At 45.7% G+C, this 21,543-nt stretch overlaps 1 protein-coding gene across 1 annotated transcript in view; it reads left to right on the plus strand.

The window, feature by feature from the left end:
- The first annotated feature begins 14,613 nt into the window (after window positions 1–14,613).
- Fam114a1 (family with sequence similarity 114 member A1) overlaps window positions 14,614–21,543 on the plus strand; it is a 71,578-nt gene continuing 64,648 nt past the window's right edge. The window contains exon 1 of the mRNA XM_032916526.1: window positions 14,614–14,695. The gene's annotated coding sequence lies outside the window, so the exon portion shown is untranslated. The remainder of the gene's footprint in view (window positions 14,696–21,543) is intronic.

The raw sequence follows: 21,543 nt of genomic DNA on the forward strand, positions 1-21,543 counted from the left end.
TGTTGGAGCTGGTGTGCCTTTGTTGAAGGAAGTGTGTCACTGTGGAGGCAGGCAAATTTTGCCCAATGTAGAAGCCCAGTCTCCTCCTGGCTGCCTTGAGATCAAGATATAGAACTCTAGGCTCCCCAAGCCTATGTCTGTCTGAACACTGCTATGCTTCATGCCACGATGATAATGGACTGAACCTCTGAAACTGTAAACCAGCCTTAATTCAATGTTTGCCTTTATAAGAGTTGCCTTGGCCATGCTGTTTCTTCACAGCAATAAAATCCAAACTAAGACAGAAGTTGGTACCAGGAACTGGGATATTAATTTGATAGGTCTGACTGTGCTTTTGTTTGGAGGAATGTGGATTTGTGGATGTTGGATTAGGAAAGCAGTCGAATGCTTTAAGTGGGGCTTAATGGGCCATAGTAGTAGGAGCATGGAAGACAGTGGTGCTGGGTTGTGGGTGTAATTTGAACTATGGGGGACTAGCTCAAGGGGTTTCAGAGGCAAAGAATTTTAGTATGTTGCCTAGAGATTGTGTTTGTGATATTTTGGTGAAGAATGTGGCTGTTTTTTGCCCTTGTCTGTAGAATCTGCCTGAGGCTAAAGTGAATAGATTTAGATTAATTGCACTAGGAAAGAAAATCTCAAAACAGCCTAGTATAGACTCTGTCCTGTGCTTCACGCTTATAAAGAGAATTTTGATCAAATATAGCAACCTGAGAAAGGAAAAATACAAAGTGTATAGTTCAAGAAATAAAGGGGCACCAGGAAGCAGAATGGAGCTAAATGTTGTGTTCCAGGAGATTAGATGTATTAAGTGGAATTAAGGGAGAGGTAACCTCAGGGCAAGATCTCACCCAGCATCTTGTGATGTCCTCAAAGGGACATTGCCATCTATTCTAAATTTACAACGAATTTGCAGATCATTGTTTGTGATTGTAGAAGGAATAGTTGTATCATGTTAGATGTTATTATGACCTAGTTATTGTTTTCATTTGGACATAAGGAGATATAATTGTGTGTCAAATTGGCAAGGGATGGGATGGCTATTCTCTGTTGTCAATTAGACTTATTTGGAATGAAGTACAATCCAGAAATGGAGGGTACACCTGATCCAGATCTCGAGGCTGGAAGATACAGGCTTTTGATCTGGATCTTGTGGTAGAATGACACGCACTATTGATCCACCTTTAATTCAGATCTTGATGCATAGTGACCATGTTTATAACGATCTATAATAAAAAGGAATTAAAGAAAAAGCTTAGGTCTAGGTGTGATGTTACATGCTTTTAATCCCAGTACTTAGGAGAAAGAGACATGCAGATCTCCGCATTCAAGGCCAGACTGGTCTACAGAAAAGTTCCAAGACAACCAAGTTTAGGCAGTGGAGGAAATCATCCAAAACAGAAATCTGGTGAATGTGATTGAGCAAGGGAGTCATGTTTTAGCCCCAACAAGCAGCAGAACTTGACAGCTTCAGCCATGTGGTTCTCTGGTTTTAGTCAAAAAATCTCCCTCCAGAACTAAGTGTTCCCGTATGGAGACTCATGGAGGCCATTATGTGAAACTGTGAAGGTGAAGCCTTCATTGTCTTAAGACCTTAGATGCCAGAGCTGTGGGATATCTGCCAAGGAAGCTGCTAACAGGGAGTGAAACCAGTTCAAGGGGAAGACATGTATGCAGTCAACAAGATTGAAAGGAGTTGCAGATCTTGCCAAGGACCAGCCTCAGCTTGGAGAGGGGTTCCGAGAGAGGGTTTCTGGGAGCAGAGAAAAGAAATGTCAACGAAATTGAGGGTCCAAGCTAGTGGCCTATGTTCTGACGGAGTCAGCTTTCAGTCTCTCTCTGTTCTGCTTTCTCTGGAGATCCCCAAGCAGCTCTCTCTATTTTCTGCTTTTTTCAGTTTTCCAAGCAGTTCTCTAGTTATTCTAATTCTCTGGAAAGCTCATCTCTTTAATTTACATATTTAAAGGTTCCCTTTGATTATCCTATGCATCAGCATTCCGTGACCCAGCCCCTCTATTCTTACGAGACAGCAAACACTTTTTCTTTTTTTAGCATTGCAAAAGAATTCTGTTAAACATAGATGATAAACTAGCCCCATGAGATCCCATCCTGAAATTACCATTTTTACCACACCTGGGCCTAACCCAGGCCGACCCTGAACTCAGGAATCTGTCTTTGTAAGCATAAACAACAACAACAACAACAACAACAACAACAACAACAAAAACCTTAGCTGGGTGGTCTCCTATGATCACTACTCCCTAAATCTCTTTATCTCCTTCCTTAGTATCTTTCTGACAAGTTGGCTTACAGTATAGCTGTTACAGTATAGCTGTTACAGTATAGCTGTTACAGTATAGCTGTTACAGTATAGCTGTTACAGTATAGCTGTTTCTGTTCCTTTGGATCTACGAAATCCCTTATATAATTTATATTGCATCCTTATATTTTTTGAGAAATTATATATTTTTGAGCCCATGCTTTTAGAGTTCTTTTCCACAGACTTAAGGGCTATCCTGACAGTCCCAGCATTTACCATTTTGATGAGACATTAACCACACCTTTGCCCTCGGACCTGTGCTGTTTCTGATTATCACAGCGTCATTAAGGTTAACAGGGTTAACCTGACATTCCTTGAAGCAGGAACATAAAATAGTATGTATATTATTATAGAAACAAGGCTTATGCCCATAGTAACCATCAACACTTGTGGAGGCTCATACCTGCTGGCTCTGTCCCTCTCCCAGGAGCAGGAGCCATGTCATTCTGTCCTACCAAGACCATTTTGGACCCGGCAAGATGGGAAGAGCATTTTGACATCAAACATGGAGATGTAGAATTTATAGTCTGCCCAGCTGGTTTTGTTTTTACTTTGGTCCAGTATTTCCTCACTGTGCTTCCTTTCCTATGTTTAGGAACAATAATGTATGTCCTGTGCCATGATATATTGAAAGGATGTGATCTGGTTTTTGTTGTTGTTGTTGTTGTTGTTGTTGTTATTTTAATTGTATAGGGGATTGAAGTTTAGAGATGTCATGAAGCTCAGAAGAAACTTTGGTCTTTGAAACACAGTTGAGATTGTGACAAACTATGGGGATATTTGAAGTTAGACTAAATGCATTTGCATTATGTTATGGCTACAAGCCTATGGGGGCCAGAGAGTGGAATGTGGTGGTTTGAATAGGTTCGCTCCTCATAGATTCATCTTTTTGAATGCTTGGCCCGTAGGGAATGGCACATTAGGCCTTGTGAGAAGAGGTGTGGCTTTGTTGGAGGAAGTGTGTCATTGTGGAGGCGGGTTTTGAGGTCTTGTATATATTCTCAAGCTCTGCCCAGTGTGGAACCCAAGTCTCCTTCTGGTTGCTTTGAGATCAAGATGTAGAACTCAAAGTTCCTCCAGCCTCATGTCTGCCTGAACACTGTCATGCTTCTTGCCATGATGATAATTGACTAAAACTCTAAAACTGTAGCCAGCTCCAATTCAATGTTGTTCTTTATAAGAGTTGCCTTGGTCACTGTGTGACAGCGCCCGCACCGCATCACAGTATTGAGAACCAGGCGTAGGCCTGAAGAGTTAAATTTCAAAAAGTTAGTCACAAACAAAGTCCGGACATGCCTGAGGGAATTTGAGATCGGGCTCACCGGCCCAGCTATCAGCCCCCCAAGGACACTGGCCATCTGGAGCCACCTCCTCCCCTTCCCTCACTCCCTGAGGATGGGTCATCCCCCTGCTGAGTGAGATGAGTCACCCACCCACATTGCTGAGATGCTGGATTGCACATATTCTTTGCTGATGTACCTCCGCTCCAAAAGTAACTGTGCACCATTTGAATCAGCCAATTGTGTGTAACAGCGAGAAATCCCCTGGCTTTCCCTATATAAACCCCTGCCTTTAGAGGCTCGAGGTCGACTCCTCGATCTCCTGCGAGAGATACGTGTTGGCCCGAGATCTCGTTAATAAAACTGCCTCTTGCTGTTACATCAAGATCGGCTACTCGTGTTTCCTGGGGCACACCATCCCGAGACTGGAGCGAGAGTCTCCCCAACTTGGGGTTCTTTCATTTGGGGGCTCGTCCGGGATCTGGTGTAGCCCCCGGAGACCCGAAGGCCCCTTGGAGGTACATTAGTGTGAGTGTTGAGTGCGGCCACGCTGTGTGTGTTGTGTGTATTGTGTACTGTGCATTGTGTTTTGGTACCGGTTTGAGTTGAGAGTGCACTCGGGGGGGGGGTGGATGAAGGATTCCCACCCCGTATAGGCGCCTGGGAGTAGATGCAGGATTCCTACTCTGGGAGCAGATGCAGGATTCCTGCTCTAAGCAGCCACCCTTTTTAAATTTTTCGGGCAGCGGAAGGGGGGACGCCCCGGCGCCGCAGGCTGCTGCTCTGGAAGACGTTCCAAGAGCCGAGTATTGTCAGGAGGACCCGGAGACTGACAGTCAAAGAGATCTGACTGTGACTTTCCGGAATCAGGGAGACGGAGTGCTCCTTTTACCGAGGCGGGAGCGGACGAAAAATCTCACTCCGTCAGAGGTCGCGTTCGGCTGCCTATTTAAGTATAGGCACGGACAAGTGTGCTTGGACTCGTTAGTGTCTGTTGTTTGTATTCTGTTTATGTGTTTGGTGTTCTTTTTCTTTGCCATGGGGCAGACTGTGATAACCCCTTTGTCTTTGATGGTGGAACACTGGATAGATGTTAGGGCAAGAGGATACTCTGTAATTCTGTTGGGAGGTAGAATCAGATGGTCCGTCTCATCCCAGAAGCAGCTAAGGTTAAGCAGCAGTTTGGACAAGGTACTGAAGGTACCAGGCATCTGTGGGAATTGGTTACAGGATGCTTTGTCTTAGTCTTGTTTGTCTGGTTTGTTTTCTGTGGTATTGTCGAGTGTCTTTTTGGCTTTTGTTTCGTTTTAAAATCTTGGACTGACGATTGTGTTTGAAATCATGGAACTGTTTGCTTTGTTCGTCAAAGAGTTTTACTTGGTCATCTTGGTGCTTAAGTTAAAAGTTGAAAATAATTTGCTTGAGAGAAATTGTTTTCTGCCGGGGAGTTTTATCTTTCTCTCTTGAGCCTCCTCTCCAAGGAGAGATGCCCCTCCCTTTACCCCTTGTCCAGTCTAGCTGCTGTTAACAGTTGTGTATAAAGAACTCCAGGTTAGTGAGTGACCCTGTCTGAAACAGACATTAACAAGAACCTTGAGGAAAAAAACCGCTCTTAAATAAAAGTTCCCCCAGATAAGACCTCCGGTATGGAACAAGTGTAGTGAGTAGGAAATTTAATTTTGTGGACCCCGCTCTAGTGGCGGTGTGTTGGTTGATAGCCAACGTAATTTTTTGAAGCATAGTGTTTTATCTGTGCTTGTGCTCACAGCCCACACAGTGGGGGGAGTGAAATTAGCCGCGGAGTCGCTATAGAAAGCATGGAGACTTCTCAGTCTCACCCAATTTTTCTGGCTCTTCAAGAGCTGTTTAAAAGAAAAAGACTTAAGATAAAAAGAAACTCTATAGAGAGATTTCTTAGTAAATTGCTACACCTTGGTTCGCTATCTCTAGAAATCTCACGGTGGACAGCTGTGACAAGCTGGGAAAGATTTAAATTTTGCTTGGGAGCAAGAAACCTTAAAGGGACAGGCTACATTAGAAATGCTACAGGAGGAATGATATGAAAAGGCTGAGAGTGAGGCAGGGGAAGACTCTAAAGAAAACAAGAACAAGAAAGGAATTTCTGCCTTTAGTGGCCTGACCTTCAACATTTGCTCACAGAAGGAGAGTGCTCATTAAGAAAAGTTCTTTAAGGAAGCCTGCCTTATCTGTTGGCCTTATTCCAAGGGAGGAGTCAGTCTCCAGCATTAAATTACTTTTCTCGTTGGTCATCATTGACATGGAGAATGCCTTTGATCCTATCCCCACAGCAGCCAGTTCCTGCCCCTGTGGTCGAAATGCCCCAGGTTGGGGGGCAGAGAAGCCCCTAAAATAGTTTCAAAAAGAACCTACAACAAACTGTAAAGAACTTTGTTTTGTTTTGCCAGTCAAAATTTAAAATTCAGGCTTTGGCTGTGGCCAAGGTCAGGATTAATGTTTTTCTTTTCCAATGGGCCTTTAACCCAGTGAGACAGTTTGGTAAAGGGCTGCTACTGAGGTCCTGATAGCCGCAGGTGAACTGGTTACAATTCTTTTGTCAGCCGCTTGGCATCTAGCACCCAGATTCTAACCATCTCTCCATCCTTTTGTTATTAGTTGTTACTAGAAGCCTAGTGTCATTTGGAGGCTGGTTCTCTTGAGAGGCAAAGCCACCAAGCTGACACTGAAGAGAGATACTCCTTGAGGGAAAATCTAAGTCCAGAGAGACAGCCAGTAACAGATAGGCTGCCCCTCTGCTCATTTTTCTGTTTCACAGACACAAGGCCTTTTTGTCCCAAGAAAGCCTCCTGGCTTAGCTGTGTGACTAAATGCTATTTGCCCTCTTCAGTGGACCTCTATTCTCAAGATTCTCTTGTTTTCTCACCATCCCATTTGAGATGCTTGTTAGTAACTGTTACAGGTCTTCTTTACCACTGAGGAAAGACAGAATCCTGCTAGAGGCCAGAAAGAATGTTCCAGACACGGATGGAAGGCCCTCACTTCTGCCTGTTGGATTCAATACGCCTGAAGGTAGGGAGTGCTCCAGGTCTGCCGCCAGGCTCCAAGGGTGGGTCTCTGAGGGGCTGGAAAATGCCCCACCAATCTGGCTAAGATAAGAAAAGGATATGAAGAGAAAGTTACAGAAATTTGAAGGGTTAAGCTAAGTTGCTGAGAGTTAGTATAAGTTACAGAGAAAGTAAGGTTGAAAGAGAAAAGAAGGTAAAAAGAGCAGGAAGCTAGGGAAAAAGAGACAAAAAGAAGAGGAAATTAGAGAACTAAAGAGAGATAAAAGACAAAAGAGGACCATATACTGGCCACAGTAGTTAGGGAACCTAGGAAGATAGTACCTGGCAAGAGAAGAGAATTCCTGGCTAAAAATCAGTGTGCCTAATGCAAAGAAAAAGGACACTGAGTCAGAGACTGCCCAAGAAAGAACAAGAGGGGCCACTGGAGAGCCTCTTGGTCCTAGAGTGCTGGCTATGCACAGAGATAGAAGGGAAGTGTGGATACAGGGACCCAATGCTCTGTGCTCCTATGGCCCCCCCACAGTGGGCCAATATCCAAAGACCTTGAGTACAAGGGGCTACTGGCAACAAACAATACTTATGGACTGCCCGAAGAGCAGTGGACCTTGGCGTGGGCTGGGTAACCCACTAGTTCATGGTCATCCCTGACTGCCCCATCCCTTGCTCCTGAGAAATTTGCTCTCCAAAATGGCTTGCGTGGGCTGAAATGGCTGGGTGAGACCATGTGTATGCATATCTGCAGACTGTGTATGTGGAGCTTAAGACCTGTCTCAGTGCACCAGTACCTGATGCTGGGAGATGTGTGGCTTAATGCCGTTCTGCCTAGAACACACCGTTCCTGCCAGCTGGACACTAACAATTATCACCCAACCCAGGACTTAAGCTGTGATAGAGTGGCTGATGTTTTGCCTTTGAATAGAATGTCCCAAAAGATGGGACCACTGGTCAGCTGCCATGGACTAGATTCTCCACCTGTTGGGGGCAATCTGGTCACCTTGCTGCCCAATCCAGACCTGGAGCCACTGCAACATGAGTGTCAAGCACTGGCAGAAGCCCATGGGTGGAGGAAAAGACCTCTGCGACTGGCTGATTGACCCCTGCTGAAAGCCGAGGACCTTGTCCACAGACGGGAACAGTTCTCTTCATAAATGAAGGTCAGAGATAAGTGGGTGCTGCCATGGTGGACAACACAATGTCATCTGGGATGGCTGAACTTCTACCCCCCAGCACATCAGCGCTGCAGATGCCTTTACCATCTCTTGGATGCCCTGATGAAGCCAACAACTGAATAGATAGAAGCTTTCCTCACCAAGCAAGAGACGGCCTCGGTAGTCATCAAGAAGATATTGGAAGAAATCTTCCCCAGGTCTGGAATGCCCAAGGTAATCTGGTCAGACAACGGCCCTACTTTCGTTGCCAAGGTAAGCCAGGGTGTGGCCAAGTATTTAGAGGTTGATTGGAAATTACATTATATTTACAGACCTCAAAGTTCAGGACAGATAGAGTAAATAAATAAAACTCTAAAAGAGACCCTGACCAAATTAAATTGACCATGGAGACTGGCACAGACTGGGTGGCACTCCTTCCCTCTTGCTCTCTTCAGAGCAAGAAATACCCCTTCCAGATTCAGCCTTACCCCCTTTGAGATCTTATATGGGGCCTCAGCCCCCTGACTGTATTAGATGATGTTACTGAACCAACATGTCATAGTAATAATGATTTATATGCCAGGCTAAAAGACCTACAGGTGATACAGAAAGAAGTCTGGTCACAGCTGGTAGCAGCCTATACCCCAGGGACCCTCGAGAAATCTCATCAGTTCCAGGTCAGAGACTACAGCTACATATAACGACACGGAGCCCAGACACTCGAGCCTTGCTGGAAAGGACCGTACCTGGTACTGCTGACCACCCTGACAGCTGTCAATTCTCAGCCCTCACCAGCCGTGTACTAGCTGTTGGGTCTGAGAGCCGGGACCTAGAGGGACACTCAACATGTTTGCCCTGGGTTCCATCGGGATAGGTGTGGGAATAGGTTTGATTTCTATTACAAATGATGTAACATTACATATGTTAGTACTCCTAATACTTCTTGGGACTGTGCCTCAGGGATCACAATCTGTATAAGTTTAGAAGTTCTAAAAGCTAGTCATGACCTTGGTGTATAGGATTTCAGACCTACACACAATGTTGCAATTTTTTCCATCTCTAAAAAGCAAAACCCTTCCTTGAATGCACAGTCCCCTCATCTTTGTTCTTCCTCACACCATAACATGGCTAACTTTTCCCCATTTGCTGTCACTAATTATTCTCATTCTCTGCTGCTCAAGAGAGATAGCTCATTAATAGACTATCATAGTGCCCAATAAAAAGGTCAGGTTTCACTTTTCGTCTCATTTAAATTATCAAGCAACATTGTACGCAGTCGAAACATCTTTTTGGGGAAGGGAGTTCAAGGCTAATTATGTAGCCCTGGATGTCCTGAAGTCTCTTTGTAGGCCAGGCTGCCCTTGAATCCATAGAGATCCACCTGCCTCTGCCTCCTGAGTGCTGGGATTAAAGGTGTGCACCACTACCACCCACCTTGGTTGAAACATCTTATAAAGTTTTCTTTCTCGGTGTTCTGGTCACCCATCTTCCCACCCCTTTTCTTGGGTTCTCTGTGAGCTCACTGATATTCCTTCCCGCTCTCTTGGGTCCTTTCTGTCTCAGATCTTCTGTTTCAGTGATGAGATGGTCAAGGTCTAGGGCATCATTACTGGTTCACAAGGATGAGTGAACATTTGGTCTTTCCATTTATCTCTGCTCATTCAGCTCTATCCACCCCAACCCGACTGGACTCAGACCTCCCCTACCCCAAGACTCTTCTATTCAAACACGAGAAGACTTTCCTTCTACTCAAAAGCATAATGGACCCCAGTGCTTCTTACCCATCACCCTCTAGGCCTTATAGGCTCTACGAAACCTTTATTCCTCCTAGTATGTTATCAAGTTAGGGCCTCCAGAGTAGAAGCAGCATTACTTGCTACATAATACATGCTTTTGAAAAGTTGTGTTGAAAGCCTGGGGGGAATCGCTCAGTGGTTAAAGTGCTTGCTACGGAAGCATGAGGACTGGAGTTTAGATTCCCAGAGTCCAAGTAAATACTGGGTAGGCTTGGCAGCCCACCTGTAATTCTATCCTTGAAAGGCAGAGATGGGATTCTGAGGAAGCCGGATGTTGAGACCGGACACATCGGTGAGCTCTCAGTTTGAACAATAGATCCTGTCTCTTTGACTAAGAGCATTTGAGGATGGTTCCCAACATCTGCCTTGTACTTGTGTATCACGTGTACCCACACGTATGCATGCTCCCACACATGTGCAAATGCACACACACACACACACACACACACACACACATCATATACACACATGAAAAAAAGAAAACTGTCGAGTAGATTGTTTGACCATGCTGAATCACAATGGGTAGCAACTGGGATATGTTGGATAAAGGCAGCCAAACTATTCTACTTCTAACCCTTTAGAGGAGAATCTATACAAAGGCAGTTACTGCAGAACTCTCTATAAATGAGTAAAGCACAAAGCACACAAAATATCCCCTAACCAGGAAATTACTACATTGTGACGTAGACTAGACGACTAAAGGACATGAAAAATGAGTGTTCTAGAGTTACATGTATGAACATGATTGATTCTCAGACTGCGGATGTAGCCCGGTTGGTAGAGAGATCGCCTAGCACGCAGGATGCTCTGGATTTGACTCCCAGCACTTATAACTTGCGTATAGTGGAGAATTCCTGAAACCCAGCCCTTGGGGAGAGGGTAGGGAGAATCAGGGGTTTAAGCTCATCTTTGTCTACACCACAAGTTCGAGGCTAGCCGGGGACACCTGAGACCTTATCTCAAATAAACAAAGAATTTAATGTTGAATTAGCAAGTATCTATTGTTACTTGTAAATTTCTAAGTGGTTTACGATTTCTTTAGTCATTATTTAAGTCACTTGTAGCATTTTAAATAATTGTTATACATTTATAGGTAAGGATGTCAGCAATAAACCCACACCAATATGGTTGAAGAGACTCACAACTATCTACCTCAAGGCAGTGATGACCTTCAGAGAAAGCAGGGGAAGAAAGGAAAGGGCTTTCATGCAGATCCTTAACATTTTTTCTTTTGAAATAAAGATTCTAAAATAAATGTCAAAAATTTTAAAACCTAATAATCTTAGCATTGCCATGGCACTATTTCCCTTTTGTGCCCACAAATATTTATCCTGTTACCTTTGACTATTCTGTATGTTTTAAACTGTTCAAGATATTTTAAATCAATGAAGTAAAAAAAGAACATAAACCATCTTTAAAAGACCAGGTTGGCATGGATGTAGCTGCCTTTGAACATAAGGGCATAATTTAGTTTGGCAGAAGCACCGGCAACGGTGTTGCTAGGATTGCTTGGGTGATCGTTATTGCTGCGTAGTCAGGATGTTTAGGTCAAAAGGGAAAAGGGAAACACTCCCTGTCTGACTGGGCTGTTGCCCTCAGCAGAGCGGCAGCTACAGCAGAGGCGATCAATGGCTGACTCTAGGACGCTGACCTCAGTGCTTCACTGAAACACACCTGTTCCACCTGCGGCACAGTTTAGTAAGAGTCACAGTTTCAGGACTGGAGAGAGCGGGGTGGGGTCAGGGTGTCTGTCCTCTATTTTTGAAGTAGAAAGTGGGGTACAGGAGACAAGCCTTAGATTAGGTTTTAAATTCTGGCTCAATTCACAAAGACCAGCCGTTGAGGTTTTGTCTCTTCCTGTCCACTGTAATGCTAAATTCCGGGCCCCAAGGCCCGGGAGTCTGCGTAGACCTAAGTGACCCTGCCCTCAAGTTATTTCTGATTGGTAAATAAAGATGCCAACAGCCAATAGCTGGGCAGAAGAGACATAGGTAGGGTTTATGTTTTCCTGGCTTGGGATCAGAGGAGAACCACGAGATGATAGCTAGCCAATAGGAGTTGAGAGCAGCTCAGCTGGAACATAGTAAGTAATGACTCCGTGTTGTCGATAGGAAAGGAGACTCTAACAGCTTGGAGGGTAGATACCTGCCCAGCTATTGTGAGATTAAGGCTTAGTGTAAATGTAACGTTGTTTGTGTCTTTTATCTGGAAACTAAATGGTCAAAGGCAGGGTAGAAAACCCTCGTGGGGATTGAAGTTTCTACCTCCACCAACCTTGAATTAAAGTGGTTTCTACCCCAGTCACATCCATGACTTTCCAGTTTTCCTATGAATATAAAAATAAAAAGCTGTGTAGTGGTGGACACGCGCTTGATTCCAGCACTTGGGAGGCAGAGGCGGGTAGATCTCTGTGAGTTTGAGGCCAGCCTGGTCTACAGAAACAGTCCCAGGACAGCCAGGACTATACAGTAAAACTCTGTCTTGCAAAACAAAGCAAATAAATAAATAAATAGCTTCAATTGCTTTATTCCAGAGGGAAAATAAAAGGAAGGAACCCAAAGTGACCTAATTGTAGAGTAGTCAGATACATTGTTATATAAACAATGATGTAGATTGTAGTAGAGTGCTTTGATCCATGTTGACCAAGAACAATGAGTACCAGTAAGAAAAAAAAGTCATAATCTTGCCTTATTTTTATTTTTTTTAACTTTCGACACTAGGTGTCACTGTGCAGCTCATGCTGGCCTCAAATTTGTTTTGTGGCTCGGCTGGTCTCAAAGTTGCAATTCTTCTGCCTCAGTCTTCTGAGTTCTGGCTTTATGGGCTTGCCCATCATGCCCACCTTCAGTATCCTGCCATTTTAATGAAAAGAACCATCTGTGTGTGTGTGTGTGTGTGTGTGTGTCTGTGTGTGTGTGTGTGTGTGTGTGTGTGTGTGTACATGAAGAGGAACCACAAGAGAATCCCACACTGAAAACCGGTGGTGATTCAATGGCATACCCCTGCGATCCTACTGACAAGTTCAAGGACTGCCGAAGCTACAAACCAATTCAAGGACAGCCTGGCAAGGCCCTGTCTCCAAATAAGATGAAAAATTAAAAAAGGGCTAGGAATGTAGCTTACGTTTAGCATGCATAAAGCCCTGTGCTGACCCCTAGTCCTGACAACATGATGATGATGTGGGTGATGGTGATTATGACAGTGACGTTAAAGGGTTAAGAATGAGGTCATTGCCATTTTCTTTAATTCTGAATTCATAATTTATTTAATTTCTAGGTGAAGGAATTCTTTATTCAGTTGACACTGAATACATATTAATGTGTTCAAATTCACTAATGGGCATAAAAATCCAGAAAAAAACTGTAGGCTATACCACATCATACATTATTTGAATGTTTTAAAATTCAAAGAAATGATATAGTCTCACAAAAAATTTTGAAAGAAGTTGGCGTAGTTCTGTGAAAATCAGACTAGAAAATTAATGGCTTTTTAGTAGAAAGAGATTTTAAAACTGGCTCATTATATGATTAAAAATAAAGTTAAACTTGCTGCCCCACACAAAGGTGCACTTCAGAGGATTTAGAAGCAATACACAATAGTTAGCAACCAATACAGCTTGTCAGCAACCAATGGGAACTGGGTCTAAGGGCTCAGAACACTCAATACCAGCAGCAAGGTGGACCAGGTATGACTCTCAGCCCCACTTAGTGGTCTCAATATCAGAGGGAAACAAACAAACGGAGTTAATGGAAGCAAATGGAAATACCTTAACTAGCTTAGAAATCCAAAGGTATCAGTCTCGAATGTTCCCACTCAGAGCCCCTCCCACTCTGAAAGTTCTTTTTCATTTTCCTAAAAAGAAGGGGGGGGGGAGTAACAAACTTCCTTGCAAAAGCCAACTGTCTTAGGGTTTACTGCTGTGAACAGATGCCATGACCACAGCAACTCTTAAGAGGACAACATTTAATTGGGGCTGGCTTTCAGGTTCAGAGGTTCAGTCCATTATCATCAAGGTGGGAGCACGGCAACGTCCAGGCAGACATGGTGCAGGAGGAGCTGAGAGTTCTACATCTTCATCTGAAGGCTGCTAGAGGAGGCTGGCTTCCAGGTGTCTAAGGCAAAGCCCATCCCACAGTGACACGCCTACTCCAACAAGGCCACACCTCCTAATAGTGCCACTCCCGGGCCAAGCATACACAAACCATCACACTAACAGCTGTCTCCTTAAAATTAAGAATGCCAGGGTGATGAAAAGTCCCCCCAAACACACAACGTTCTATTCTAACAGTTTTGCTTGTTTGATTTTTGCAACTGCCCAAAAATGCACAAGCAACTTCTCAACGGAAAGAAACACAGACAAATGGAAGCTGCCCAAGAAAGAGAGAGCAGCTTACAAAGAGAAAACAAGAAAGGCAGGGGGCATTAGAAATGGTGACCAGTGAAGTCTATGGTGACCAGTCAAGCCTTGGAGGCGCATGCGTTTAATCCCAGGCAGAGGCTGGCAGATCTCTGAGTTCGAGGCCAGCCTGGTCTATGGAGTGAGTTCTTGGACAGCCAGGGCTCCACAGAGAAACCATGTGGCGCAAGCTACACCCCACCCTACCCCCTGCTACAGAGAGGGGGCGGGGGATGAATTTGTTTGCTTAGGACAAATACATTTTTTCACGACAAACGAATTCACGGGCCAAAGAGAATGCACTTGGGCTTTGGTTCATATTTCCAAGCTGGGCTTCTAGAAAGTGTGGCTAGTTTGACTAATTCTTTGTGTTTTTATTTCTAATCACACCCCACTCCTGTCGCTGACGTGTCAGAGAATTCCAACTAACTTAGAACCCGGGAATCCCACAGTGAGGTTAGGGGACCCAATCCTTACAACGTGCAAGGCTTCCCCGTAGGAAGGCAGGGGACCCCGCGCTCTACCCGGACCACCGAGCTGGGTCCGCGGAGTTCGCAGCAGGTCAGAGCGCAGTGGGGCCGGGCAGGGGCGGAGGAGGGCGGCCCGGGGCGGGGCAGCTCGGCCGGTCCCTCCCCTGCGGTCGCGTCCCCGCTGGTCCTGCCGACGTGGCGGGGCGGGACCCGGGGCTCCGGCGCGCACTCGGCCAGCCAAGCGGTAAGAGCCCGGGGCGCCCTCTCCCCATCCCCTTCCCGGGCGGGAGGGGACCAGAGCACAGCCATCCCTGCCTTCTGCGGGTCCTGAGAAGTCACCGGAGGAGAATGGTCCGTAGAAAGGAACTTGCTTGGGGACGAAGGTCGGGGGAGGCGTGGGCGGCGCGGCCGAGGGCCCTGCGTGGGTGCGGGCGTGTGAGTGTGTGTGTGTGAGTGTGTGTCGCTCTGTGTCCACGCTCATGCACACACCCACACGCCCGCACGCCGGGTCTGCACCCTCGTCCCGCCTGGAGCTCCGCGGAGTCCGCTGCCAGAGTCTCCGCACAAGCCAGTCTGAAAAGTTTCCCCAAGTGTCCCAAGTCTGGGCGGGCGGTAGGGTCCTTCCAGCGCGAGGCTCTGAGGTATCCAGTTCTTGCCAAAGATCTCCATTCCTAGGGTGGGCCTGCCCCCACCCTCGGAAAACCGAGCTCCAGGACTTGACCTCCATCCTGGTCTATCATCCCTCCTTGGTGTGTCCCCCAGCATGCCGCCTCTCCTGCCCCTGCAGCATCCTAGGCTAGCACCTCGTGCATTCCCAGGACCCTCTTGGGCTCCCTCTTACTCACCCCAAAGGCAGCCCCTTTACCCAGCTGGCTTGTCTTCTCCAAGCACTCCGGTGAGTATTTCCCAGCCATCAGTCAGTCTGCACTTGGATTTCACTGACTTTTCTTAAAGGAGGAGGACTTTCGGCAGACTATGGGAGCACTATCTGGGCCATACTTCCAGTGTCCATCCTGAACCTCTTGATAGAAGCTGATGTCTTTTAAAATCATTTGAACTCCTCCCTGGGACACCAGAATAAGAGCCATCCTGAGAGCCCTCCGGGCTTCCTAGAGGCTCTTTCCTCCCCATCCATATTCCTACGCTTTCTCCTTTATTTCCGCTATCAATCCTGAAATAGTCTGATTAACTTTGTACATTGAAAGCTGCCAGCGGTGGAATGAAACTCCAGGGATGGGATATGAAGCACAAGTGAGCCGATGTAGAAGGAACTGGGGTGTGGGGGGTGGGGTTCAAAGGTGTAAGTAGCTATTTCTTTCATCAGAGCAGGCTGATGTGAAACACCGTTTTCTTTCAGATCAATATCAAACAGTATATTTCATTTGAGTAAATATTTGTGGGTCAGAACGAAACAAGGTCTCGTGGTTCATAAGCTTGAAGGGTGACATAGTAGAGACGTCTAAAGGCATTAGAGAAGTCCATGAATCTCAGAAGAGACACAGGAGCAGTTAAGTCTTAGGAGGATACGGAGTAGACAAAGAGCAACTTCAAAATTAAGGATGACACTAGATGCTGGGTAGCCACGGGAACAGGAATTGGCCTGGCAACATCAGTCAGTGGAGGCAGCCAGCCTGGGCCACCGAGCTGGGGCCACAGAGCAGTGTGAGGACTGAGGACCAGTGAGGAGAGACAAAAGTGTAAAAACTGTTGAGTTGCAAGAGATAGGGTGGTCTTTGACTGTGAAGGGCCACACAAACACCCCTGCTAGTATTTGTTTGGGCGGGTGGGTGGGTGTTTTTGCCTGCATGTGTGGGGGTGGAGGTGGGGAGTATGTACAAGCAGTACCAGCTGAGGCCAGAAGAGGGCGCTTGATTCCTTCCGGGGCTGGAGTTTCGAGCTGCTATGTGGGTGCTGGAAACCCAACCCACACAAGTCCTCTGGAAGAGCAGCCTGTACTCTTAACCACTGAACCATCTCTCTAGCCCCCACTTAGTTTATACAGTTCTTATCTGTGCTTCCAAAAATACCTGCCAGGTGTAAACGCAGGCCTGGGGTCTGAGTGTGTGCGCTGTGAAAACTGGACAGACCTGGGTGCCTCTGTGGGTTTACCCTGGTTCTTCTCTGAGTCACACTTTTGTAAAGTAAGAAAGGCAATCTGGGACGGATATCATGTGACCACGTTTGTATCTCGCCAAGTGAGGCCACTTAGAAAGTAAGCCATCAACTGTCACTGAGTTTTCATGACATTTTAACACCAAGAAAAGCACAGGTGCTAAGTGGCCCAACGAAGGAGGAGCTTTACTTCCAATAAATTTAGACTTATGGAAACCTTGAAACCCTCTCCTCATTTTCCTCTGCAGTCAGGACTTGGGAACAAAGTTTCCAGATCAGGTCATCCATTGGAGCTTCCCAGAGGAGGGAGCTGGAAGCCCAGTGAGAATGAGTGAGCTGTTTGCCTACAAAAAGACACTGCAGCCAGGCCCAGAGGCCGCTGTTTGGGCGTTCCACCTCAGACTTCTACTCACTGTTTCTCTGTGCAGCCGCTGGTCTCAGACACACGGATGTGCATCCTGACATCTAGAGCTCATTTCTGATGTTAGGTATTTGCACATATTCTCACCAGCCTGAATACTCATGCCAAAGGGATGGTCAGGAGTCTCCCTTGCTCTGGTTCAGGGCGTTGTTATTACGCTGGTTTGCCTAGTTAGCTCTCTAGTTTTCCTTCCTTCTACTAATTTAATTTTTTTTCAGTGTCAGGTATCAAACCCAGTGCCTTGTGCATGTTAGGCAAGCACTCTCTGACTGAGCCACACACCATCCCTGGATGGCTTTTTAATAGTTCTGTCCTAGCATATCACGCATTTCTCATTTCCGAAATGCAGTCCCTATGCACTTACTTGGGGTGCCATGATATAGCTGCTCCAATGGTTCTCAGGGCATTTTAGATGATGAATAAATTTGCTCGTGAAAAACTAACTTATTCCCAACCCACAATGGCTTCATTATGCACCCCCCCCTCCTCTCCTTGGAGTTTTCTGAAGCAGCTTCCTTGTTTCTGTGGGTCAAAGCCACCGACACGGCTGCAGAGATCAGTGTTCCAAACCCAAAGCGGAAAAGACCTCTAACTGTGCAGACTGGATGAGCAGAACCTATCCAGGACACATGGTGCTCACTGAGTCCCCATGCCCTGCCCTGGTCCCTGCTCAGAAACAGCTGTCCATTTAGAACACAGTTTCTGGTGGTGACAGACATAAAGGCACAGTCTTAAAACCAATGACATGTTCTCCATCACGGTATCATCCAGAACCAGTGAAGGTCTGTCAGAACAAACAGACAGAGGGGCTTGGGATGTCGGTCAGTTGTCAGAGTGCTTGCCTAGAATATCTGAAGTCCCAGTTGCATCCACAGCAGTGCGTAAAACAGGAGTGTTGGTGAATGCCTGTAATCTGAACACTCTGGTGGTGACCACAGGAGAGTCAAAGGTGCAGGGTCATCCTTGGCTATATAGATGGCCAGCCTAGGCTAAATGACATCCCATCTTTTAAAAACAAAAACAAAAAAAGAAAGAAAAAGGGGGAGGATTATTGTTTTGGACTTTGTTTTGGTAGGTACTGGAGAAAAATCAGACCTGTAACAGAAAACAGAAAAGATTAAAATAATTAAATGAATATGATTAGGAATATAACTAGAAGTTAAAACAGGCCTCATCCCCATAATCATGTTGGTCTTTGTGCAGTGTAGGCATTTTGAATGCCTTACGGATGATTCTTCGCTTCTGAAGGGCTGGTTTTTGCTATTGGTTGAATACAACACAGACAGCAAGAGGAGACCTAAGTTCTAGGCCAGTCTACGTCTTTCTGTACTTAAGGTGAACTAACTGACGGACATTTGGCCACCAGAGGTAGCGGCCGGCTGGAGCTCCTGCTCTCTGCTGCTTCCCTCTGAGACCTCCCACGCGTCTCCCTGGGCTTCTGCCGAATGCTTACTTACGCACATGCGTGCAGTCAGGTTTGGTTATAACCTGTCCCTGGAAGCCTGCGGTCCTCGCCCATCATCCTTTTAGGCCTGTACACAGAGCCAGGGCTGAGCTTGTGCCCAGCTAACTTCAGGTTTTAGAGTTCGGCAGTCAGCAAGAAGCTAGAGAAAAATCCAGCCCGAAGGACCATGGGCTGTTGGCCTTGATACAATCTCAGACCCTGGACATAAAAGACAGAGGACACCAGGGCATTGTGTCTATTGGAAGCACATGTCTTAAGGACTTGCCATGCCATGTGGAAATAAATTTTGACCCAGGCTTATGCAATTTGCCATAACCTAAAAACCCTAAAACATCCATCCAAGAGGATGACGGCTGAGACCTCTCAAAGGGTAGACACCCAGTGATAAACCGGGAACGCTTATTAAACACCTCTGAGATTGTGTGCCTGGGCTGAGCCACATAGATATTAGCCAGTCATTGTAAGGTACAAGTGAAAATATATTAACATGCACTAGGTCATATGACACATGCTAGATGCTAGGTATGTTAGAATACCTGTGAGTGTTATAATCATGGAAGTATGTGGTTTGCCCACAAATGTTTATCTATATCCCTGCTAACAGAAAGGTCAAATTGCTGTACAGGGATATGTCTTTAATCCCAGCACTCAGGAGGCAGAAGTGGGCAGATCTCTGTGAGTTTGAGACTAGCCTGGTTTACAAAGGAAGTTCTAGGCCAGTCTACGTAGTATGACCCTGTCTCAAAAAAAAAAAATTGCTTGGAGCTTCTTAACTATCCAGATTAATAATAAGGATATTCAAATTAGTTTAAAAAGAAATCAAAGTATCAGATAAGGTCTATGACTACCTGTAGTTGACAAAACCAAAATAAAACAAACAAAATCAGAGATAAAAATGATGTTGATGTGTGGATGTGCTTGCTGTTTCTTCTGGATCTCTAGGTTATATCTGGAAGATCAGGCAAGAAGACAAGAGTAAGAAAGATCTTTCTCACTCTTTGGGAGCCCACTCTGGGGCTAGATATCAGTCCGTGTGCTAGCTTAGGCAGTAAGTATTTCTGTGTCTGCGGCTTTACAGGCACATGGTCCATGTGGCCTCTTCAATGGTCCGCCATTATCGAGAAGTAATGACTGCATGTGAACAGAAAGGCTCACTTACGTTCAATAAAATTTTATTTGCCCAGGCACAGAAGGGCAAAGGGCAAGATTTGACCAGCAGGTTGTACTTTGCCAGGCCCAACTCACAGAGAAGTTCTTGTTATTGGCTCCCCACTGACAATAACTTTGCAAGTGTTCCCTGATGTCCAGTCCGTTCCATTTTGCTCCCTTAACCCAACATAATATCCTCTCTCAGCCCAGAGCCATCTTTACTGCTTCAGCAGGGTTTTGGACCGACTCCTTGATCTCCCACACCCAACACTGACTGCCTTAGGTCTCAGACACCAGTCAGAGCAGCATGAACAACCTTTGGCTTTCCCAGCTGTAGACTTGCTTTCAGGAGTGTTGACATCCCAACTTCGGTTTAAAAGGAGATATTCTAACTTAATTTTAGAATTTATAGGCAGAGTTTCCTCCCAAGGCCCATGTACTTATAGCTTAGTCCCTAAGTTGGCACTGAGGGAGGTGGGAACTTCAGAGGTGAGACCCAGGAGGAGGAACACCAGTCGCTGGAGAGCGAGACCCAGTTCATCTGTTTGCTTCCTGACTGGGAAGTGAGAGGTACCAGCCCCAGAATGACATTCTTTCCTGTTACAAGTGTGAGACCTCACTCCAAAGTTAGGGACTAACTGGGCACAGACCTCCCAAGGTGTGACTCAAAGTAACCCTTTCATCTCCACAGACTGACTATCTCAGGAATTCATTATAGTGGCAGAGCACATCTGAGATGGGAAGGATTGTCTCATCATAGTGTCATTTGAAACTACCTGCCATAAGGCCTTCTCTGTGTGGTCTTAAGTGTTGAACATGTTTCTTGAGCTTTCTAATATATACTGAAACACATGTGTAATACACATGTTAATATATTATAATGCATTGATAATTGAGAAAATCATACTTAATATAATATTTTACATATAGCCAAGATCCTTGTCTCCCTTGGATTTTCAGTATAATAAGAAGAATATCTCAAGTAACTTTATTCAGATAGTTGTTTGTCCAAGATGAAGCAGAAGCAAAGCCTTCTGGGAATTCAGAAGAAATATTAAATCTAGGTGGGAGACAACGAATGAAGAAGTGATGGTTTTTCCTGGACCTTAAATGTGTTAGCAAAACAATGTATTAGACAAAGACAGAAAGAATAAATACTTAGCAGGTATCTGATTGACTAGCCATACCAATGTCCATAGAGTCATGCATGCCACCATAGAAACTGTTGTCTCCACTGCCTGTTACAGTAACGACCTCCAGCTCACCTGGCCATCGGTGATTCAATGCTACTCTGGGGACCAAGCCGCTCTGGGCCCAATTAAACCCATTACATTTAATTCATGCAATTGAGCAGCAGTGTCTTGAACCCTGAGGTTGTAAAGGAGAAGGGCAGTGGTAAAGCCCTTCCAAAGTGCTGCCGCCCCTCCCACCGTGTTGTATCTTACAGTTTTAGTGAAGGGCGTGTCTTCTGGGCCCGCCTGTTGTGGAGTATTAGGTTTTAATAGCCAGCTGCAGCCTGTTGTGAATGTGTCTGCAGACAGTATTGTCATCTCATTTAAAGTTTGGAATGAAATTGTGGGAGCTAAGCCTAATGAGATTAGAGCGTCAGATTCGGAGGGCGATGGATGGGTATGGCTTCACTTCAATGGGGCTAGGGATAGAGACTCTCTGGGATGCCTCTAGGACAACCATATAAATAGAATCAATAGAATGCCGATTTGGGGAATAGCTGAAGGGGAGAAGAAGAGCCCAACAGTGGAACCTTGAGCAACTCCACACCAAGGACCCAACAGGGAAAAGGAGTGGGAAAATGGCCGTGGCTTTTGAACACCAAGGCTCTGATGGGATCCAGTCTCAAGGTCAGACATTTCTCCAACTTTAAGTCTAATTTACTGAAGATATGCCCTCTAAGCCTCGGTTTTCTGATCTGGAAAATGGAACTCGC

The sequence above is a fragment of the Rattus rattus genome, chromosome 11 (genome assembly GCF_011064425.1).
Source record: "Rattus rattus isolate New Zealand chromosome 11, Rrattus_CSIRO_v1, whole genome shotgun sequence".
In the NCBI taxonomy this organism is placed as follows: Eukaryota; Metazoa; Chordata; class Mammalia; order Rodentia; family Muridae; genus Rattus; species Rattus rattus.